This window comes from Schistocerca americana, chromosome 1 (assembly GCF_021461395.2).
Source record: "Schistocerca americana isolate TAMUIC-IGC-003095 chromosome 1, iqSchAmer2.1, whole genome shotgun sequence".
NCBI lineage: Eukaryota > Metazoa > Arthropoda > Insecta > Orthoptera > Acrididae > Schistocerca > Schistocerca americana.
The window spans coordinates 808755661-808778202 of NC_060119.1; positions in this window are offsets into that span (position 1 = coordinate 808755661).

Below are 22542 nucleotides of genomic sequence, written 5' to 3' on the forward strand. Positions count from 1 at the left end.
TGTTTGTGTTGCTGGCGTGTGCTGCTTGCCAGCTTGGTTGTTTGGTACTCATACAACAGTATGACACAGTATTCTTATCTCCCCTACTGGATGCTATGGCTAGACGTGCGCGATATGTTTCGCGTCATTTTTAATTATTGATAAAACGCTAATTCACGCAACAGATAACAAGAGACACACACAAAACCAACGAACTCAGCAACGGGAGCAGTAACCGCTATCAGTGTTCAGGCCTACGCCCATATTCCTACTGGGTTGTGAAACAGGTGGGAATGCTAGTTGATGTGGCATTATTTACTGAGGCCGGTGTTACACTATCAAATATCTTTGTCAAAGTTGATATGTCAAATATTTATGTCAAAGAAGTTTGATGGTTTAATAGGGAACTTTGTCAAAGTTCGTCTGTCGTCAAATAAATTTGATCAAATCTAGGGCCTCGCTGTAGATTTGATCATAAAAGTCGCTTGTCTTCTGTTCGCTGCAATGTGACATGTTACCACATGGAGCGCTAGCATCGTTGCAGCGTTCTGTCATCTGTAGTGTGTTTATAAACATGGCCGGTAAATACAACTACATATTTAATAGAGATGTATGAAGCTGATGAGGCGCCTTAAAACGTGAGGCACCCTGAATACAAAAATAGATTAAGAAGATTGGAGAACTATAAAAATATTGCTGAGGTCATTAGCCGTGTGATACGTTTTCGGATACAAAATGTAATTGACTTGTTTATAAATAAAAGTAGTTTATAAAATAAAAGTGGTTCTTAATACATATAAAGTGTATTGAACATTTATTTACCTTCAGACATTGGTCCTTTAGTGCTTTATAAATTGCTGCACACGTTTCAGGTATTATTTTTGTTTATGTATATTGTGGTATTCGAGTGCTGTACTGTGAGCTAGAATAACTCTCTCTTATAGCAAGGAACTGGAGTGTTAGAGTGAGCCTGTCTTCTGCAGATGTAACGATTAAGTGAGTATTGTGCTTTGTGAAATGAGGATACACGTCACTGAGCACGTACTCAAATGTACGCTCATCCATTTTTAAGTCCTCCACTACAAGCTCACGTAACAGGTTTTGTTCAATGCTTTTATCGTCTCCTCGTAAAACCCACGGCTTCACCCAGGTACGTTTCCTTTTTTTCCCCGCTTCTCTTCCACATGTGCACAGAGTGCAGTTGTGGTAAATGCGTCTGCTGCGGTTAATAACAAGTTGTTGTTGTTGTTGTCAGCCGTCTTAAACGTTGACCAACAATATGATGACAGTGTAATACCCCTTTTTAGCGCCACGTCAAAGACCTCTGTCAAACAAATTTGATCAAATCTTGGACAAAGAAGCCGGCCGCGGTGGTCTCGCGGATCTAGGCGCGCAGTCCGGAACCGCGCGACTGCTACGGTCGCAGGTTCGAATCCTGCCTCGGGCATGGATGTGTGTGATGTCCTTAGGTTAGTTAGGTTTAACTAGTTCTAAGTTCTAGGGGACTGATGACCTAAGATGTTAAGTCCCATAGTGCTCAGAGCCATTTGAACCATTTTGACAAAGAAATTTGATAGTGTAATACCGACCTAAGATAATAAGGTGGTTCTTACTCTTACAATCGTGGATTTGAGCTTTGGGAGACAAAAGGTAACTGCCTGAAGATTCCAACTCTGTTTTTTCTTCTTTATTTTTTTTTTTTTAGATGTTATAATTGAACATAATCTGGACTCACTGGTCCATACTATTATCGGTGCTGACAAGTATTGAAATAGCTAGTTGGTATCGTATTATCAGCCAGTCAATGGTCGCACTGTAGGGAGGCTGAAGGGAATTCATTATCATAGAGCAGGGCACAACGCTTCCATGCGCTGCCACGAAGCACAACGTGAAGTGCCGCTACTACGTAAATTAATGCACAAGAGCGACTTCACAAGGGTAGGAAGCTACCCGAAGACATGCTTGAGCACATAATTTTCAACTGCGCTCATGAGACGAGCCAAAGAGTGGAAGTTGGTTTGAGAACTATATCTACTTTGGTATACTGAATTCCACATCTTACGACCTTCCAGACGGGGCATCTCCAGCCTGTGTACTCTCTTTAGCACCCCAGGCTACCAGTCCTCTCCGTCATGCTACCGACCAGCCACCCCCGTCGTTGTTCGAACTGGCACGTTCATATTGGCTGAAGGCCAACCTCCGCCCTCTATACTCCACACAACCGATCTTTCCGAAGTGCCTCAAGCAGTCCCTACGTTTAGCTTCCATAGTTTCCCTTCTGAGCAGCCTACCCCATCTACTGACTTTTTTTTTAAATAGCCTTTCACCTTTCTAAGGACAACACATTCACACAACATGCTCTCATACATACTGGAAAGGTACAGAGAGGACGGGAAAGTGTGACACAGTGAAAAAGTAATCGAAATAAAAGGCTTCGTTGCCTCCTACATGTACATTAGCTGTGTTATTCATGAAGTGTACTCACAGTACCGCGAGTTATTCATGAAGCGTACTCACACTACCGCTTCAACATGGAGGATGGGCAAAGCCCTGACTCACTCCCTTCTCAACCACTGCTTCCCTTGCATGCCTCTCGCCTCTTACAACTACGTCTGCTTAGTGTGTACGCTGTCTTTTAGTCCAAGCACCTTCAGAATTTCAAACAGAGTATTTCATTCAACATTTTCAAAAGCTTCCTCTAACGCTACAAATGCTACTAATGTATATTTGCCTCTACTTAACCTATCTTCTAAGGTAAGTGATAGGGACAGTACTGTCATGTATGTTCTTACATTTCTGCGGACTCCAAACTAACCTGCCTCGAGGATAGCTTCCACCACTTTTTCCATTCTTCTGTAAAGAATTCGTTTTGTATTTTGCAACCATGAAACTGATAATTCGGTAATATTGACACCTCTCATTACTTTCTTTGTTCGGAATTGGAATTACTACATCCTTCTTGAAGTCTGAGGGTACTTCGTCTGTCTCATATTTCTTGCGCACCAGATCGAAGAGTTTTGTCATGGCTGACTCTCCAATGTCAACAGGCCTTTGTTTCGACTTAGGTGTTTCAGTGCTCTGTCAAATTCTTATCGCCGTATCATATCTCCCATCTCATCTTCATCTACGTCCTCTCCCAGTTCTATAATATTGCCTTTAACTTCATCTATCTTGCATAGACCCTCTATACACCGAACACTTGATATACAAGGCCGCTCCTTTCTCCAAAGGTCTTTTTAATTTTCCTGTATGAGGTATCCATCTTTACCCTAGTGATATACGCTACTAAATCCTTACATTTGCTCTTTACCCATTCCTACTTAGCCATTTTGTACCTCCAGTCAACCTCAATTTTTTAGACGTTCGTGTTTTGTTTCACCTGCTTCATTTGCTGCACTTTCATATTTTCTCTTTTCATCAACCAATTTCAGTAACCTGCCACGTGAAGATACGTTACTGCCTATGAGGTGATTCGAAGATACGGTACAGACTGTGAGGTAGATCGAAAACTTGACTGATAAGTTTCATTCGAAAACCAAAACTGTTACTTCGAATCCCTGTCCTATAGACAATCTCAATACGATAGGCCATTCAACATGTACAATTTATTCTTGAATGAAGGATTCTCTCTCAAATTTGATTACCATCTGCAACAATCGCTCTTATGGTGCAGGTAAGGTCAGACTCGATGGTTCTGCGGTTCTCCGGCACGACAGTTCGGTGCGTTCGGTCAGTGGGCTGACAACCCTCTGTTCAAATAAGAAAAAAAAAGAATGAAGTTTTAACCCAAGGAATTTGAGAGGTGTCATGCAATATCCCCAATGAACTGATGACTAAAAATGTCAAAAAAACAGATATACAGAATTAAAATAAATAAATAAATAAACGGAAAAATTTAGTACACTCTTTCACCATTTTAGACATTTCCAGTTCACTCAAGATTTATTGTTGCAACAGTACATGTGGATAAGTGAAATGATCACATTTATAGTTCAATAGCACAAGCGGTTCTGAGGTACCAGATATCTGCCCACGCTGGAACATCCATATTAGTTCGTGTTGTAGCCTCCACAGGCGACAATGCAGGCGCTGACTTTGATCGTATAGACGGTGAATATTGTCCTGAGATAGGTTATGCCACGCCAGCTAGGCCTGTTCACGAGGTTGTGTAAGAGTTGTTGGTTGACGAGTCGCAGAAGTCACTTCTCGTCCCTTCATACCCCACGCGTGTTACATTGGAGGCGGGTCCGGAGAAGGTGATGCCCAGGGAAGTTGCTGCACGTCTTGCAGAGCACTCTGAGTTTCACAGGAAGTGTGTGGGCGATCACTATCCTGCAGGAACAACACGTCGCCTTCCTGTTGTAAGAACAGTAAAAGAGTAGGTCTATTAACAATCTGCATGTACCGAGAGCTGGTTAGTGTCCCCTCCAGAAACACCAAAAGTAAACTAGAGTTGTGACTGGAGTGGAGCCGATGTGTGTTGGATGCACTCTACGAGATAGAGCTCACCAGGTCTACGTCGTGTGGGTAGACAACCATCACTTACGTGCAGGCAGGATCTGCTTTGTTTGCTGAAGACCCAGCACGTCATTACATCTTACCTCTGACGGCACCTGTCATGCGGTGCACGTCGATGCTGTGGCTTGAGAGGAATAACTTGTTTGCAACGGTTCGTGTTGACGCTTCTGGATTCAAAAGCCCTCATATCTGTGCTGTGGTAGCTGTATGATCTGCCGCTGCTGTCCTGCCATTATAATACCACGATTCTGGCAGGCATCTGCGTTGCATGGACGTCCAAGTCGATCGGTGTGAGAATGTTCATATGTTCATGTGACCACTGATATCAGCATCGTTGCATAACTGACGCACCAAATGCACGTTGTGTGAAAGGACCATCCCGCCATTCGAAAGGCCACAATTTGAGCCCTTTCAAACTCAGTCATTTGCCTGTAGGAAGCACGAGTGCATTTCTGTGGTATGGCTGCCTGCTTGCTTCACACTTTTTCACCACACTGAGCCTTCTGACTGGGAACATTCCCTCTTAAAGGTTAGACAGAGAAGGCGATCTAGTAGCAATGCCACTACGCTATCTGTTGGCGGACGACTTTTAAACCATTATCAGAACATCTACTATCCCACAAATGGCATATGTCGTCATCGAAACAAAATCGATCTCCTTTTCCAGGTGAACAACGGTTCATTTTTTTTTTTTTTTTTTTTTTTTTTTTTTGCAGTTCAGAAAAGATATGCTGTAAAAGTAAATAAATAAATAAATAGTGATGTGCGTTACTAAAAATTAAAAAGTCTCGTGTTCAATTAAGGGCCAAAATTAGGATTTTTATCTGTCACTTGTAACTTCTTTCACCTCTGGCACTGTTTGTTCACGTAAAAAATGACGAGTTGTACTATGGTTAAATTGTAGGTGCTCCCGTAACTGGTTCGGTAAATCACTACGAAGGTCGGAAGAAGGCAGTTGAATACCACCTCCAACAGGACCATGCCTAGTACAGCACTGTGCTGTTCAAAACAGTCTTCGAATTATTACTGCGTTTTGAAGTTATTGTGCATGTTGAACATCATACAGCAGACTGTCGGTACAAAAATGATTGTGAGAAAAACGATATCTAAAATTTCTTCCAGATGCGTCCCCCTAAATTCCTAATTTCCTTAAGAGCTCATCCGAGTCCTATCTGAACCTAGGAAGCCTTCAGTCTACCGACAAAGTGAGTAATCAGTGCTCATATATGGCATTTCGATCGAACTCGCAAACAGCAACGTGTTACGTTCGCTGGGAAAAAGTAACTTTCGTAGCAATATTTTCTTCCTCTGACTCTCTATAGCACGGAAAATGTGTGTTGAAGAACGTAGCCAAGGATTTATAGCACCCGAAATACTGAACTTCCCTCTGTAGTACTACTTGTGTAAAATATACCTGATCAATAAAATTTACACGCAGAAACAAAATAAATATTGTACTTCAGCATTTTTTAAAACAGACATCATCAATAAAATGTATACCCTCGTGATACCTACATTAAAAAATCATTTCCCGCAGAAAGCGCTGGGTAAAATCAACACACAGTCTGAAGTCACTCATCCATTTCAGGAAGTACTATATGTGTCCTTTATGCATACGTGACATTCGCTACACTACTGCCTGATCTTTATCTACATGCAACACAGGCAACAATATGCTCTTTACCTGGGGATAAAACGTATTATTCGTTCTGACGAATACACAGGTCGGTATGTAACGTATTATGAGGCATTGTCCAAAAAGGAAGCACTACAAAAAACAGTGTGTATACGATCCTACAGAATTTCATTGCCTAGGCGTATACTAGAAAGGGTCACAAAATACAACATGAAGGTCTATTTTAAGTTTCGTCACCCATGCAAAACTGAAATAAACACTTTCTGCTGACGGGACTCGTTCGTCCCATTACTTACAATATTCATAAAAGTTCCCACTGGCGTCATTAAAAACACTCTGACACTTAGATGAGGCCAGAAACTTTTGCCACCACTTCGACCACTGTTAAGTCTTCCCGGTAGCAAAATGTGCGCACATGAGAGGAAACCAGCCTTGTTAGCTAATGATGGTCAGATTCAGGTGAGATTTCCTTATTCCTTTATCCATCAGGTTCCGTGGGATCATTCGAGCGAAAGCAAGTTGATCGTGAAATGAGTCTGTACATATTTTGCAGAAGGCCGTTTCGAAAATTTATAACCAAAAAAAATTAACAAAACACGAAAAAAACTGCGAGAGTGTGTGCGAATAAATAACACGCAACAGAGATAAGCTGTCAACTACCATTAGGAACTCGTGTACAGATTACAAGGAAACTTTTCAACTTGAATTTGAATACATCACTTTTATCTCTTAATCTGCTTAGTTCTGTTAGAAGTCTCTTGAAAATGAAACCTGCTGAACAGTACACGCCATTCTGTAAGACGCTAGTGTACGTCTACTGTTCACTGATTATAATTCCGACACACCTGATCAATGGCCGACTTGAAGTCCACCAACTGACAAAGCAGCTGAGTCTGATCGCCCTTTTCTGGGCTAAAATATTCTTGTTGAGTGACATAATTGCACCAGTAAATGACGCTGTGAAAGATAACAGAGGGAAAGTAAGCAATGTACTGTATATGACTTCATACACAACGGTAAGGAGAGGTGGGCTTCAGAGTAATGTAGCTACAGTTGTCGTAGGGAAGCTGGACATTAGAGCAGAAATGATTAGCAAAGAAGTTAACTCAGTAAACAAAAGATTTACTTAACTTGTATTTCTCCAATCGTGCAAAGACACGTTACAAATAATGCAGCAAAAAATAGAGTAAAGCTCTCAATGTCAACAAGGAAGAGGCCCTCTGAACTAAAGCATGAACGATTGTGTCAGAGCCCCGACTAAGCGGCATCTGCACAGCGTCTTGTATCGAAGAGGCTCTGAGCTCCAGTGGTCTATGTAGCTACTGCCGGACGTCCTATGTTGCCGTATCAGAGAGCGCTCGTAGTCAAGAGCTTCAGGTGCATGGCTCAGCGGATGCGCGCCATTGGGTCCGCCGGATCCCATACGATTCCTATCGGTGTCTGACGGAAACCTGCAAACCTGCTGCCAACTTTGACGCTCGTTTAGTGGTAACAACGCACGATACCACACAAAGGAAACAAGCATTCAGGTTTCAGTGTCAGTGACCGTGGATATCAATCTCACAACGTAAAGACCAGCATTCAGTTTCTGCACAAGATCTTGAATGTGATACTTCCATTAAAGTTTTCCATACACTCTTAGTCCGAAGTACTTAAAATGGTCAACTGTCTCACCACCTGGGGAGGATGAAATTTCGTTCTTAGGAGTCTTCTGTGACACGTACTGTATGTATTGTGTTTTGTTGCAGTAAAGCCTTAATCTGTTCCCTAAATGCTTGTTAGTAAACCTAAGATGCCTCGTGTCTAGCAGAGAAGCGCTCGTTACCGTCTGTGATGTCAACAAGAGACCCAAGCGAGAACGGACAGAATATCTGCACATATGAACACAGTCACATCTTTAATAACCAAAGAAATATTTTTGAGTTCTTACTGAAAGATACTATCGAGAAAAACGGCTGCCACCAGACAACGCGCAGTGAACGACAACGTTTTGATGGCAGAGGTCAGCGTCTACTATCATTTATAGTAACAGCGGGTTTACAGAAGGTAACGTCATAACGGGGCAGAAAGATTAGCACGGGCACACAAGCATAGCGACTCTATTATTGAAACTCTCAAAATGGCGCTTTGGACTGCAAAGCTGCAGTACAAGTTGCAATATGCCGATGGCGATATTCGAGTACGTGAAAAAAACAATAGGCGTTGCATCGTTCTTTCCTACAGGACAGTGTTCAGGCAGATGGTAAACGCATTCAGCGTGAGGAAGGTCTAGCTGCAGTGAAATGGACGTCTCTCACTCACGAAAGATACAGGACCCGACCGTCCTACACGGACATCCGGTTGTCGACCAACATCGCGACGTCATCCGTAGAGAATTAGTTCGTCAGTGACTGTTACCAACCAGTTTCACGAAGGCATGATGTTAGGCAGTGTTTCTCGGACTTTCTGGAAGGAAAGACTGATTTCTGCTGCACGATTATACTTCACAACATGTCTGCATGCTTTAGGGCTGGTTTCTGCCAAACCTTAGGTGCTAATCCTCCATCATGGCAGGAACGGGAATTCTATCTTTCCCCAAAGCTGATGGATCCTTTGAAGGGGAATTGGCTGCCTATCCATTATCGATCCAGTGACCAACCTCATTAGAGCCATCCCAAAACATTACTTCTCTATTGTTTTGAAATGCCTTCACGGCGAAACAAATCGAGCAGGATTCGAGGCAGGATTCGAACCTGCGACTGTAGCGGTCGCGTGGTTCCAGACTGAAGCGCCTAGAACCGCTCAGCCACACCGGCCGGCGAATGAGGAAACGTTTTCGTAGAACCCTGTGTATGTTTTTACCCGTTCTTAGGGGAAACCTTCTGAAATTAGGATGTAGACGCTTGACACTTCATTAAGGTATCAGAAGCAAAGACAGATCTAAATCTTTACGACATGTTTGCCAACATTGTACGACTCGAGCCATATCACCGATGCTCAGCGTTGATTCCAGCACAGACGGGTTGTATACACCTCAAATTTCCTATCAGCGAAGAAAGAGGGAGGGAATTGATATGGATTAGTGCCTAATGCTTTCTTCAGGCTGAAATAATTACAGATTGAGCGCTACCTATTTGAATGATGTAGGCTAGTAGAAAATAAAATGATCGTGTAGACGATGATAAGGATAGTACAATATCCAGCCCCGAGAGGAGAAAGTCTCCGCCCACGCCGGTAATCGAACCCGGGCGCGCTGGATGGCAGTCAGACTCGCTGAAAACTCTTTTATAGATTTATTTCTATTTTGTAGGAATGGACCGGCAGGGGCTCGGGTGGGAGAGTGAGTAGGGGTCGAATTTCAAGGTCAGGCCGCAGTGCTCACTCACCGCCACCGAGCCTGTGGGGCGTGGGAAATGGGGAGACATGGAAATCAACAGAAGTGGAAGGCTTTTTTAAAAAAATTATTTTCGTTTTTTTTTGTTTCGGTTTTAAATTTTACTACTTTTATGAAATTATGTGGATCAGACGTCACATACGTAGAAGAAAACCAGAAGACATGGTTTAAAAAAAAAAGAGCATTTACGGCGCGCTCTCCCACCCGCAGAGGTCGGGGGTAGAATCGGTCACAGGCGGCTGAATCTCAGACACCACCGGAGGGAGGGTGGTGTGTGTTCGAGCGCACCATGGGCTGTTTGTAAATAGGCCCAGAAGTCGAGGCGGGAATTTGCTCCTTCACGGAATAGGTAACTGACCACCTACCCCTTGACTCATGTAATGGCATGAGGCTCGACTGCGGGAAAATATGTGTCCTTGAGATATAGAAACATTCGCGGTTCGATAGCATCCGGTGGCACTCGGATGTAGCACGCAGGCATTTGTTGCACGAATCACCAGACACCGTACAAATAGGCGCAGGTCAGACGGTGATCATGTGTCGAGCTGTCTGCAAAGGAGACAAAGAGGGGAATCTGACATATCGATGCTGCACAATCGCTGTTTTGTGACAAATTTCATGTTGACAATATGATGACGACTCAGCTAAGAGGGCGGAAAGTGCAGTTGAGGAAACCATTCATCTGACATTCAGAAAAACAACGTGAACTCATAATTACAATAGCCAGTCGATTTTAAGAATCTAGAGAAACCTTCTCCTTTTACTTGTTTTGCTGCTAGCGGTTTAGTATACCTCTCATTTTGCGACTGCCGTCTGCGAGGTCCTGTGTAATTCACATTTAATACCCGAACTCCTTCGGGAATTCTTCGTTTTGGAGAATAACGTAGAAGCGGTGAGAACCCGGAAAGGCAGCGGAAAGTTGGTGCAGGTTTTCACTGCGAGAAGACAAATCCTGTGGGTACACTTCACAGGCAGACTACCATCCCGTTTGCCGGCCGCTGTGGTCTAGCGGTTCTAGGCGCGCAGTCCGGAACCGCGCGACTGCTACGGTCGCAGGCTCGAATCCTGCCTCGGGCATGGATGTGTGTGATGTCCTTAGGTTAGTTAGGTTTAAGTAGTTCTAAGTTCTAGGGGACTGATGACCTCAGAAGTTAAGTCCCATAGTGCTCAGAGCCGTTTGAACCATTTTTTTACCATCCCGTTTAGCTGATGACGCCCTTAGAAGCCATGGTTGCAGGCTTCGCTAATTTGAAACACAGGAACGGCCTGCAGCATGAAAAACCCCTGGCCGCTTCGCTACACGAGATGCGTTGCAGCATTCCCAGGGATCTCTGTCTATAGCGTATGCTGAGCCAAAGCTGTGTAAGCGCGCCGCCAAAGTTCTTCACACTTCATATATCGCCCAACTACAATAAGGTGGAAAGCAGAAGAAAATACACTCCGATTCTGCGGCCATATGAACGTGTTACATTGCATATTACTGCCAATCAAAACAAATTCGGGTGGGGGCGGCGGTTGTTGATGATTTTGCTGTATCGTTTCAAAAATCTTCTGTGGTCCGAACATTGACAGCATGATCAGAAAGTTGATCCCATTTCGTTTTACTTATATTTTTACCGTGCAATCCATTTCCATGCGAAAGAACACCATGAGATGCAACGTAAATTAATAACCCTTAAGCATTAGTAATATTTTTGCTCCGAAATGTCACTACCGACAAATGTTAGAGGAGAAGGGCACAGATGTAAAAATGGACCGCTTTCCCCAAAGGCGTATGGGAGGTGTCGCAAGCTTGTGGCCATGCTGATATAAGGTATACCAGTGAGCTGTTGGAGACTTTCTTTGAAGTAGTGTGGATGCAACGTCGGTTATTATGCGATTTGTTGTTTGTTACAGGCTGGAAACCTTTGGCAGGTATGTGAAAACGTTTTCCCTTTCTGTCCTTTTGGTTAATTTAAAGTAATTTTAGGATGATTTAAGCTACTTCAGGTTACGTGTGATAGGGGCCATCTTGCTTAGGTGGGGGTAGGTGTAAATGTTGGCCTTTATTTTATCACCACAGTATTCCACGGGGACTTAACATACAATTTCTCTGGTCTACTACATACCTGCTATCCCCAAAACACGACATGGGGAGGCAAAAACTGCAAGGACTAGCCTCATTACTGGACGCTATACGGGGATCAGTTGACCGAACCGTCTGACTGAAGTGTTATCAAGAAGAGGCCGTTGAATTTTCTGGGGCTCGAGGCTGGCTAGTTTGCAAGGGTGGGAAGACCAAAGAAATTGGGAAAAAAAATTCTGCCTCCAAAACGATCGGATTCTTCATCAGATTCCTGCGACCCTTTGCATGTGAACAGCTACAATGATCTGGATGTCAACACTGGAGATACACCAGACTTGAGTCATGCAACCTGCACTTTTGGCTATTACAAATTCTTTCAAGACACTTGTGGAGAAGTGTGGGCTAAATTTGTCATGTGCTAAATGTAGGCGCACTTTGACTGTGTCGCAGCCACTTAGTTGGTGATTCAAAGAAATGTTCAAATGTGTGTGAAATCTTATGGGGCTTAACTGCTAAGGTCATCAATCCCTAAGCTTACACACTACTTAACCTAAATTATCCTAAGGACAAACACACACACACCCTTGCCCGAGAGAGGACTCAAACCTCCGCCGGGACCAGCCGCACAGTCCACGACTGCAGCGCCATAGTTGGTGATTACTGTAAATAATTTTTGATTCGATGTTCATTTAAAATGCTTAAAAAACAAGCTGCGCTTTCTAAACTAGTGTACACTCTTGTTTTTCCAGCTTTACTAAAACATTTTAACAGAATTTTGTTATATTTTCGGGTAGGGCTCATATTTTTTGGCACTATTTTACAAACTTTATGTGAATCTTAGTTTTTCAGCAGAAGTAATTGATACTAAGCGTTGTTTTCCCTCCTACCGTTTAATAAACTAGTTATAGCAGTTAGTGAATTTTTCTGATGAAAATACTTCAGTAAAAAAGTGCCCATTTTTACACGTTTCCCACGAATTAGGAACGAATCGTGCACTTATTAAATATAAACCGATCTTAAAGTGTAGAATGCCACCCAACATTATCAATCTAAAATAAAATACACTTTTAAATACATGACATCAGAAGCGATAAGTTGACTGTTAATGTTTATGTTGCCAGTCACTATCATAGTGACTTACTGCAAATGCGACAATTTATTTTCTTCAACAGAGTATTAAATATCGAGTTGTCAGGAAATTTATCTGCAGCTAAGGGAGCTATACGTGACCTATTTTGACAACACAGATACATGAACATTGCGACAAATTTGGGGAATGTTCCTGCAAAAACTTGTTTGGTTCCTGTGGGACATGCACAGTAAAGATACAAAAAACATCAACTATTTCTAGAGCACAAAATTTTCTGTTACCATTTTAGGAACAAAACCAAGAAAGAAATTTTAAATTTGTTAGGTTACGAGAAGGAGTGAATTATCTCGGTTACGTATGCCACTTCTACAGAAATATTGCATTCTCGTCCGCCCCGATAGCTGAGTGGTCAGCGTGGCGGATTGCCGTCCTACGGGCCCCGGTTCAATTGCGGCTGTACCGGGGATTTTCCCCGCTCAGGGACTGGCTGTTGTGTTGTCTTCATCCTCATTTCATCCCCATCCGGTGCGCAGGTCGCCCAATGTGGCGTCGAATATAATTAGACCTGCCCCAATGTGGCCGGACCTGCCTCGTATGGAGCCTCCCGACCAATAGCGCCAGACGCTCATTTCCATTTCCATTGCATTCTGGTAGTAATTCCCTATTTCAGTCACTTCTATAGTCCATGGCATTATTACCTGAAGCAGGTACATACCATTTATCACGTAGATCGCAGGTTTTGGAGCAACCAAAGCACGGCGGACGATGCAAAACACAAGAATCAGCAGGCACGCGGAGGCCAGACGCCGAGACCATAGCTCCGCATTAGCCCAAACGTAACGCGGTGTGTTGAACAGAATCACCTCCTCTATGCCACCCAGCATGGGTTCCAAAAACATTCGTCATATGAAATCCTACTCGCTCTTTTCCTCCATAACAAAGTATTGGATCAAGACAGTCAAGTAAATGCAATGTTTTTTTATTTACAAATGGCATCTGACTTTGTACATCTTATTATCAAAAGTACTGTCAAACTGGGTATCAAGCGAAATTTGTAACTAGATTAAGAACTTTTGGTCGGGAAAACGCAGCAAATTATCTTTGATGGAGAGTCATCGACAGATTAGAAGTAACTTCGAGTGTGCCCCAGTGAAATGTGTTGCTGTTCATATCGTATATTAATGACCTTGCGGATAATATTAATATTAAACTCAGATCTTTTGCTGATTATGAAGTTATCTATAATGAAGTACTGTCTGCAAGAAACTGTATAAACATTCAGACAGATCTTGATTATATCTCAAAGCGGTGAAAAGATGGGCAACTAGCAGTTCACAAAACAAAACAAAAAAAAAAAAAAAAAGTAGTATCCTGTACCTATAATATCAACGAGTCAAAGTTTGAACCGTTAATTCAAACAGATATGTGGGTGCAACACTTCGTAGCGATATGAAATAGAATAAGCACACTGGTTCAGTCGTGGATACGGCAGGTGGTAGACTTCAGTTTATTGGTAGAATACTAGAGAAAATGCAAAAAAATGTGTGTGAAATACACTCCTGGAAATGGAAAAAAGAACACATTGACACCGGTGTGTCAGACCCACCATACTTGCTCCGGACACTGCGAGAGGGCTGTACAAGCAATGATCACACGCACGGCACAGCGGACACACCAGGAACCGCGGTGTTGGCCGTCGAATGGCGCTAGCTGCGCAGCATTTGTGCACCGCCGCCGTCAGTGTCAGCCAGTTTGCCGTGGCATACGGAGCTCCATCGCAGTCTTTAACACTGGTAGCATGCCGCGACAGCGTGGACGTGAACCGTATGTGCAGTTGACGGACTTTGAGCGAGGGCGTATAGTGGGCATGCGGGAGGCCGGGTGGACGTACCGCCGAATTGCTCAACACGTGGGGCGTGAGGCCTCCACAGTACATCGATGTTGTCGCCAGTGGTCGGCGGAAGGTGCACGTGCCCGTCGACCTGGGACCGGACCGCAGCGACGCACGGATGCACGCCAAGACCGTAGGATCCTACGCAGTGCCGTAGGGGACCGCACCGCCACTTCCCAGCAAATTAGGGACACTGTTGCTCCTGGGGTATCGGCGAGGACCATTCGCAACCGTCTCCATGAAGCTGGGCTACGGTCCCGCACACCGTTAGGCCGTCTTCCGCTCACACCCCAACATCGTGCAGCTCGCCTCCAGTGGTGTCGCGACAGGCGTGAATGGAGGGACGAATGGAGACGTGTCTTCTTCAGCGATGAGAGTCGCTTCTGCCTTGTTGCCAATGATGGTCGTATGCGTGCTTGGCGCCGTGCAGGTGAGCGCCACAATCAGGACTGCATACGACCGAGGCACACAGGGCCAACACCCGGCATCATGGTGTGGGGAGCGATCTCCTACACTGGCCGTACACCACTGGTGATCGTCGAGGGGACACTGAATAGTGCACGGTACATCCAAACCGTCATCGAACCCATCGTTCTACCATTCCTAGACCGGCAAGGGAACTTGCTGTTCCAACAGGAGAATGCACGTCTGCATGTATCCCGTGCCACCCAACGTGCTCTAGAAGGCGTACGTCAACTACCCTGGCCAGCAAGATCTCCGGATCTGTCCCCCATTGAGCATGTTTGGGACTGGATGAAGCGTCGTCTCACGCGGTCTGCACGTCCAGCACGAACGCTGGTCCAACTGAGGCGCCAGGTGGAAATGGCATGGCAAGCCGTTCCACAGGACTACATCCAGCATCTCTACGATCGTCTCCATGGGAGAATAGCAGCCTGCATTGCTGCGAAAGGTGGATATACACTGTACTAGTGCCGACATTGTGCATGCTCTGTTGCCTGTGTCTATGTGCCTGTGGTTCTGTCAGTGTGATCATGTGATGTATCTGACCCCAGGAATGTGTCAATAAAGTTTCCCCTTCCTGGGACAATGAATTCACGGTGTTCTTATTTCAATTTCCAGGAGTGTATTATGGGACTTAACTGCTGTCATCAGTCCCTAAGCTTACACACTGCTTAACCTAAACTATCCTAAGGACAAACACACACACCCATGCCCGAGGAAGGACCTGAACCTCCGCCGGGACCAGCCACACAGCCCATGACTGCAGTGCCCTACACCGCGCGGCTAATCCCGCGCTTCAGAGAAAATGCAGTCAGACTACAAAGGAGATTGCTTACAAATTGCTCCTGTTACCGATCCTAAAATATTGCGCACGCGTGTGGGACTCATGCCAAATAGAACAGGGGATACTGAACGTATATAGAGAAGGGCCGCACGAATGGTCACATGTTTGTTTGGTCCATGGGAGAGTGTCACAGAGGTGCTGAAGAAACTAAGTTACATGTCTTCGCGATAGAGATAAACTATATAGATGTAAACTACACAGAGAAAGCCTTCTTACAAAGTTCGAAGTTTTACTTCGATGGTATACAGGCTACTAAGATTGCCACAACACTGAAATGGCGGGAACCACGGAAGCAGACCATGGAAGAAAATAAGTCTACACCAGCGCCATGGATATAGAAATCGCCCTTTGTTTTTAGATCGTATAAAAATAATTTTATTGTGTATTTTAATATTGACCTTGACGTCTACAGATTTTAATTAAGTATTTTTAGAGATAAAAGTAAATTACAAAAATCTACTTAATACAGTATGCGCATATGTAATGTAACAAATGTACCAGACGCCACGAATTGGTAATAGCTTTATAATTAATATGAATGACGTGCATTCTGAAAGTCAATTTTATGTGACGCAGCATGTGAAGGTTTTTGTGTATGGACGGGTTGCTTCTGCAACCGAAATTGCAGGTACGTTCTGGTACATTTGATGTTGATTGGATAGGATGAAAAAGGTTTGCATTTGTGAAATAGTAAATTCGTGTCATTATCGTTACAGATCTGAAGATGGTTCTAGAGGAACCGAAACCGGTCATGTGAATAAACATTTTTTGCAATCAAGACGGATTATAAATAACATTGAAAGTGATGCCCAATGGATTCAAGGGTACTTCACATAAGGAGAACTGTGAAAATATTCGATTGTTATTCAAGACAGAACGACACTAGTGATATATTTTCACAAGAGAAGAAAATTTATAACAGTTGACCGACGTGGAAGCGAACGCCGGAAGTCGAAAACAGAGCGCTACCAAATACAACTTTTTCTAACGTAGGTAGCGTATATTGTTATGTTACATAATTGCTTAAATGTTGACATAATTGGTAATTGCCTGGGACAAAATTACGCAACACTATGTACATGATAATTAGATAATAATACTTAACGCCACACGCTGCCTCTACAGCCTTCCAGAGTTGCGAAAGCGTTGGCGGTGTAGGATTATGTACACGAACTGACTTCTCGATTATGTCCCATAAATTTTCGATGGGATTCATGTCGGGTAATCTGGGTGGGCAAATCATTCACTCCAACTGTCCAGAACGTTCTTCAAACCAGTGATGAACAACTGTGGGGTGGTGACAAGTTGCATTGTCATCCATAAAAACACTATCGTTGTTTGGGAACATGAAGTCCATGATTGTTTGCAAAACGTCTCCCTGTAGCCGAACATAATCACATCCAGTCAGTGATTGGTTCAGGTGAACCAGAGGATAGTCCACACCATTATGAAGCCACCAACAGCTTGCACAGTGACTTGTTGACCACTTGGGTCCATGGCTTCGTGAGGTCTGCGCAAGACACGAACTCTTACCAACTGAAATCGGGACTCATCTAACCAGGTCGCGGTTTTACAGTAGTCTAGGGTGCAAACGATATGGTCACGAGCCAAGGAAAGGCCCTGCAGGCGATGTCGTTATGTTGGCAAAGACACTCGAATCGATTGTCTGCCACGATAGTCCATTAACACCAAATTTCGCAGCACTGTCCTAAAGGATGCGATTGTCATATGTCCTTCTTTGATTTCTGTAGTTGTTTCATGCAATGCTGCCTTTTCTGTTAGCGCTGACAACTCTATGCAAACGCTGCTGCTCTCGGTTGTTAAGTGAAGGCCGTCCGCCACTGCGTTTTCCGTGCGAGACGTAATGCCTGAAATGTGGTATTTTCGGCGTACTCTTAACACTGTGAACTCGGAATTTTGAATTTCCTAACGATTTCCGAAACGGTATGTCCCACGCGAGTAGCTCCACATACCTTTCCACGTTCAGAGTCTGTTAATTCACGTCGTGTGGCCAAAATGAGGTCGCAAACCTTTTCGTACGTACAAATGACAATTCCGCAAATGCTCTGCCCTTTTATATATTGTGCATGTGATACCACCACCATCTGTATATGTGTACAGCGCTATCCAACGACTTTTGTAATCTCACTGTACAACAGAACTATGTCCACACTGAAGTACATCAGTTATTTTGTTTCACAGCTCCAATTGCTTCAAAAAACATCACCATCTTACATTCGACTTTCAACAAATTCCTTCAGAAAGGCGACTCCTTCGAAGTGAGCGCCTCTGGTATAGTTTAGCTTGAGCTGAGATTTGGGTACCTCAGTAGGTTGTCACCCGTTTGGACATTCCCATAGTCACATAGTGGTTCCCCATCGAAGTAGCCCTATAGGAAAAGGTTATACTCGCAATCTGAGAACCTACACTCAGCCTGTGAGTCTTCCAGGTTATGAAGGATTTATTACTTCTACCCGAAAGTTCTTTCTTCAGCTCCAGGATAGGATTTGGCGTTGCTTCCTTCCATAGCTGAAGTCTCCTCTCTTCTATGGTGCCGTTGATTGATTCTGACGTCCAAAGAAAGCTCTTTCTTGAGCGAAGCCGCCTGAGATGTTGTTGGTGCCCGTGCAGACGGTAACGTTTATCTGTCATCTGTTACTTCCTCTCCACCGCATGCGGGAAGAGGTTGCAGCCCCCCCCCCCCCCCCTGGTGGAGCTATCCCTATATCCCTATGAGAGAGAAGATTTTCTCTGTCCGCGTGGTCATCGAGCATTCTGATATGATACGGGATGACTCATTTACGGCCACATCAGTGTGTTTCACGTGGGGCGAATTCTTCCACACAATAGTGAGCTGCCGACAAATTGAGTGCAATGGCTGGGTGAGCACCCCAGTTTATGGTGGTCGGTTTACGATTGATATTATGCCTAGCACTGACATTTTGATTAGTATACAAACACTGCTGTTTAAATAACTGAGTTCTGTCCTTTTTGTTTTTACTGCCTGCCATCTGGATGCTTTGGCTAGTCGTTGGTGTATACGTATGTCGAACAGCAGTGGAGCTTATAGACTGCCCAGAGGGAGACCATATCTTTGGTTTCTCCAATGTACTATTTTTTCCCTGCGTGATATCATTGAAGCACCTATTCTGTAGGACACATTACACAAATGTTTAAAATCTACCATCCTTAGTTACCTGGGATCTATGGCGACATTCAGGTTATAAGCAATTGTGTCTTTTTCATTTAATCCTTACATGCGGACTTCACGTGCAGATTACTGTTTTTTTTTCTCATTTTTACTGCTACAGAGCACATGGAGATCGGAATCCGTCTCTGTGTTAGTCATCTGTAAGTTCAAGTGACTTACAACAGCCTCTCTCACTTGTGACTGTTATTACATATACTTGTGAGAGTCTTCCTTTTTTTTTTTTTTTTAATTCTGTGATCTGTTGCTCAAAAGGGATGTTACATACTTCGATTCCGTGTTTGATCAGAGACACTGTGGCTAATCTGATTTTAAATTATGCTGGGTTTCTAACACATTTAGATCGCGAATTCATTATCTTACACTCGCCTATTTCCTGGAATTACTACTTCCGTCACGAGAATTTTGCCTCACCTTTGAAACTCGAAGGTTGATTTTATGGCAAAAAGTGTTTCTTACACTTACGTTCCATTTGATCGACATTCCTGCTTGTGTCAAGGGTGTCAGTAAAGTATCATTTTTTTAAATATGTTTGTTTCCATAGCTTACAATTTTATCTCAAACAAAGTTCTCGCTTCTACATGATTAATGCTGATGCACACCGACCTCAGTTTAAAACGTCTGGAGAGGGTTGTAATACCATCAATACCTTTCCATTTAGAGGTATGGTACCTCTTAACAAGTGACGTGACATTACCCACCATTTCACTACAACAAATCGACCCCATGCGCAAAACGTTTTTTATATATTTTCAATACGCAGATGCCCCGATACAACATATTTCCATAGAACGCAAACCAAATACTCAGTTTCTGTTTAGGCAGCTCCTCGAAGCTGCAACCAGTACTACTCAAGCAGTCGATATCAAAGGTTGCTGCGGCTGCTGCTGACGATGGTTAACTAAACCGTCCTAAATGACTATTCTTAATGCCTGTTTGCGAGTCACAAAATATCAAATTCACTTAGTCATTTTCTTAATTTCATATCTTCCCGTTACCTAATTCAGTGTTTCAGACTCTTATTTTGATGTTCACTATACAGTTTATTGCTATAGTACTTGCCGTAATAATGTTTCGCAGCAACACTGTAGTAATGTGTTAACGTTTTGTCCACCTACAGCCTAATTTAGGGTTACCAGTATAACCTCTGATTCAGCACCATATGAGCAAGTGAGTATAGTTTCAGACTATCCGGATAACAAACCGTTATCGAATTGCAATGTATTCCAGCCTTGTCGCCTAACATTTTCCTAGCGTGCCTTCTTTCCTTGCATTTGCCATCTTAGATACTCTGTCTCCCTATACATTCTTTCACCATAACCTATACACTAAGATAATTATGGATTCTTTTCTCGTCTTTATTATCGCAAAAGTATCTGTTCTAATGCTTTATACATTTTCTGGTCATTTGATACTTAATTTGTTCGGATATTAACTCCTGGGGCACTAATGAAACACTGCCCTATTCAAAGCGATTCTAACTCTCATTATGTAGTCTCCTAGTGATGTTGTTATTATCATTCCTCATTTCGGCTGCAACTTACTTCCTCTGTCCATTGTGCTCTGCTAGACACTATTACATCCTCACGATGGGTTGTATTCCCGGGAACTTTTCAGTGCACCGTTAGTCAAACATTTGACTGGAAAGATTAAGCGACGCTCTGCCGCTTCAACGAACAGAAACTCCGGCAGTCTGACTGTTGCGTGCTCTGCAGCCCAGGATCAGTAACGATGCGGTTTGCGTCACGTCCGCGACGGATTTCGTGCCAGTGTCCGCGACAACGTAATTTTGCGACGCTTGCTGTGGGGATAATTTATCCTCCACGTGCATGTGTAAGATGTCAGGCAAATCCAACACCTTCCATGAAAACCCTGACATGATAAGCAAATCCAGTAGTATGTCACATAGCTCCGAATAAATCGTGACATTAAATTAACCAAAGTAATACGAGTAACGAGTGAGCAAATGGAATACCACAGACTAACACAAGAATGCCTAAATGCGTGTCATACCTTCCCACCGTGAGACAGACGCAGGTCCGAGGGGAGAAACGAGAACAGAAGCCGAGAGTAGAACCGTGTTAAGCTGGAAGGCCCTACGATAAGGGACGGACACCCACGTCTCCAGCTAACCGCCAGGACCACACCCCAGCTGCAAGTTTTAGCGTGAGACTTTTTCGCGTCTCTGTTACGTCAGGACCACCCTCCAGCCCATGTTAAAAGCTAGAGCCCTCCAGAAGAACAGTATAGATCTTACGATAACACAAAAAGTACTACACCAGCTGCAAGTTTTAGCGTGAGACTTTTTCGCGTCTCTCTTACGTTGCAAACTTTAAAAACATTGCCCCATCACGAAAAGTATAACGTTTCTCATTGGATGGACAGAATTTTTGCAGGCGGAGCTTAAGGTTAACGTTGAGACCCTGATTGGTCAGATGAAAACACAGCCAGATAGTTTTTTTAAAATCAAATTTGGTAAACTGTAGTAAGGAGAAGTTAGGAAGAGAGTTGCTTCCGAGACGGCGAGGTGAGCGGAGCTGTGCTGCTCGCCGCCCCCTGACGAACACCGACAAGGTAATGTACGCACGCGATGCCGCATAACAGCGCATAAAGCTTTACTCAGAACTGCAGAAGTCTCATCTGTTACATCACCTTTTTGCGTAATACTAGTGTCGATCGTCAATTAAAGCTCATGGTGTTCACATTTGCCACTTGAAGTAAAAATCTGAAACGCGATGTTTTTTCTGTTATATAGTTATTGAGAAGTCACATCAGCCACTGTAATTTACGACAAGTTAGATAAGTAATTAAAGATAATTGAGGGTCACTGTAGACCATTTTGATAGTTTTCTCTTTTGTGAAACTTAATTTAAACCTAGATTATAGATGTGATATGGCATACGCCATCCTTCGATCCATTGTAGAACTTGGAAACCCATTCAGAGAATATTCGTTCACATTTTTGTTGAACGCAGTTAGTTTTTACCATCCTGTATTAAAACATTTCCTTTTATCAATAGTGCAATTTATAAACAATGTTTTGTGAGTAGAATAAAATTTTCAATGCTAAACGTAACTGATTTTTCGACGTTATTTTACCAGCTAACTAAAAATAGGAAAGCCTTGAACCCCTTCCACTAAATTTAGTTAGTATTAAGATTCTTTTACAGGGAGTGCAGTGGAGCTGACGCTGAAATCATTAAGTATTTGGTTATATCATCTCTAGTCTCGCTGAACTCTTCTGAACTCTACATGTCATGTGTGGTCTGGCGTCTCCTTACCAGCAACAGGTCCCAGGTTCAAACTAGTCAGTTCCCTAAAAAACACGCTCAGAGCGTCGTTGCGCGAAAGTGGTAGGCAGACACGAAATAGAACAGACACCACGCAGAATGTTAGACAAGTGACGTCAGTGGAGAACGGTCACGCAGGATAACGGTGGTCGTTGAGGGATATGCCGTGAAGAGGGAGGGGAAGAG